Raw genomic sequence first — 2,883 nt, 5'->3', positions numbered from 1 at the left:
AAGCTTTTGTGCATTGAATTCAGATTGCTATCCCTGCGTGTGTGCTCACCATTTCTAGTTGAATGGAATGTGAGATATTCATGCTCATCCAATAAACATATTTTTTGTTGTTGTACTGCAAAAATGTCTGTGATTTGACATGACATTGTTCAGTGAAGAAGCCGCTCATTTCACTTTCAAATTGATCAAAACAGACTTGCCAAACACCTCAATCGTGGATTGGTCCCTCAATTTGGATCTCTGCACCTGCACGCTTTATTGCAAACATATTGCTCCACAATTATTTATTTGGCATCATGTACATGGTAGCGAAGCTCTTAGAGGAGGTAAGTCACAGCATCAAGTTTGAACCAGGAACGAGGCACAATACATGGTGCATCTTAAGTAATTTGTTCTTCTTGTAAATGCCAGTTGTCAAAGTCTCTCACAAGCAATTGTTGCTACTTGCCAAGTGCAAAGAAAACACAGCATATGTGTGACACATCATCAGCCAAATGTTCAGACCTCTCTTTACTTGTAACATTCACAAGAGCCTCTGTGCCTATTTCAACAATCCCTAATTTCAATATTCATGGGCCTTTCTCAATTGTCAATATATCAGTTCAAAATAATCCATATTAATATTTAAATAAATACGATTTCAACATTATAATTTTGTGTAAAACAAATTTAAACTAAGACTTGTGATTAGGCCATGTATGCTACTAGAAAAAGATAAGTTTTAGATTTTTTCTAATTATTTAAAAAATTAGAAAATTTCAAACTAAAATAAACTGTCAACAATTGAGTCAAAGCTTAAAAATCTACAAATGAAAAAGTGAAAAATTTGTGAGACCGTGAATAAAGCAGCCACCCACCATGACAATTAATATGAGGTATTTCTAATTATTTTTAAAACATATTCATAATTATTTTAAAATGTCATCAAATTGATTGCTACCAATTTAGAGCATATATACACATTTATCAATGAAACTATTTTTTGATAACAATATTTTTATTCTATTGAATATAGAATACATAAATAAGTACTACTACTAGTAATAAGTTTCTTCAATCTATTATATTAACAAATTTGAAATAATTACATATTTTATTAATAAATAATCTATAATTATATTTATTTATAATTTTTTACTTTTTAAATTATTTAATTATATAGTAATGATGCAAGTTTTGGTAAATTATCTTAATTAAAACTCTCTCTTTTTAATATATCATTATATGCATATGTATATACATACATACACTAAATTTTATTAACTATTATTATATATTCATGCAATAAAAATATCTTAATTCAAGTCTTATTTATATTTATCTAAATAAGTAAGAAAATACCTAAAAGTTTTATACTTCTCTCTTTCACAAGGCAGGACTATAGCTCCACAGAGCTCTTGTTACATATATTAGAATATTGGTGCTATAATTAGAGGTAGTTTGTTGATGGATAAAAGGCAATTAAAAGGAAATAGGTTTAGATAAAATTCTAAGTGTTTTTAGTAATAGTATATTAGGTTTCATTAGGAGATGACAATATACTTATAGTTTAAAAATAAAAATATATGATATTAAAGTGGGGTGGAATAGAAGTTTAGTATTTTTATGAAATATATGGATTATATAATGGATGTTTTCTTTAATTTATTGGCAAGTTATGATTATGTGGCGTTGTGATTATTAATTTGATAAGCTTAAGGATAACATGTATTTTTATATTATATTGGAAATGTATTAGATATATGAACTATTCATTCAGGGTAGTATAGATGGAATAGGTAAATAGGAAACTTAATTTCATTATTATTGTTATGTTACTATGATAGATGAAGACGTGAGATGGTTGATGGTGGTATAGAATTTAGATGACAGCTTTCCTAAAAATTAAATGTACATTATTCACAATTTTAGTAGTTTTAGTTCAATATTAGAGTATAATAATAAAACTAGCAATTAAATTAAAAGATGTATGATGGTTTGAGAGGTTTTGTAATAATAATTATAATAATGATTGATAGTTAGTAATTAATAAATAAATAATTGATTAACAAAATAAATAAATAATTAACAATTTTAAAATAAAGGAAAAATCCATAATGATGGAACAAAAAGTATAATCGATATACATCTGCTCGATGCAACCTTAGAACTCTTAACATAAAATAGCACAACTTGGACCTCACTTGTTCCTGAGAGACTTATTTTAGGTGCAGTAGTATGGGGGTTTGTAACCATTGCAACTTAACATAGAGGCTTTTATTATCATGCAACTAGGTGCCCTCCCCATAGTGAACTTGTGACCCAGTTTTCGAGTAAACTACATTTCATCATGTAACTTCATCATCTTCTAGTTAGAATAGATTGAGTTTCCTATCTTTAGCTTTAGTTTCAAAAAAAAAATTAGTTGTGTTTTTCCATGTAGAATATCGAGCATGACATTAATCTTGACTGCAAAAATCTCACAACCCTTTCCTCCATATCATTTAAGTTGTATTGCAGAAATTCATTTTGATCTAATTTCATGTTTAATCCCTATGATACTTGTTGGTCTACCTCAATCATCCACACAATTTACAGTTTTGGCAAGACAATCTACCTTGCCCTTATTTCCATTGAGCCAATTGATTCCTATGATAATGTCATAAGATTCTAGAGGTGTTACATACAAATTCAATTATGTTGAAAATTTTGGAAAGTCAACTTGAGCTTCAAAAAGGCACTACTCTACCTTAACCCTTGACTGGTTTGCATATTCTACTGTCCATGGTTTTGTCATAATGCTAGATCTTTTTGGAAACCTACTTAACAGTCTAGGTGATATAAAACATTCAGAAGCTCTATTGTCAATTAAAATGGAGACAAAGATTCTGTAGATCTTACCCA

The sequence above is a fragment of the Cupressus sempervirens genome, chromosome 7, assembly GCF_028749045.1.
Source record: "Cupressus sempervirens isolate cs-2001-9-10 chromosome 7, ASM2874904v1, whole genome shotgun sequence".
NCBI classification, from domain to species: domain Eukaryota; kingdom Viridiplantae; phylum Streptophyta; class Pinopsida; order Cupressales; family Cupressaceae; genus Cupressus; species Cupressus sempervirens.
The sequence above is the reverse complement of the archived record's forward strand: the minus strand, read 5'-3'. Positions refer to the sequence as shown.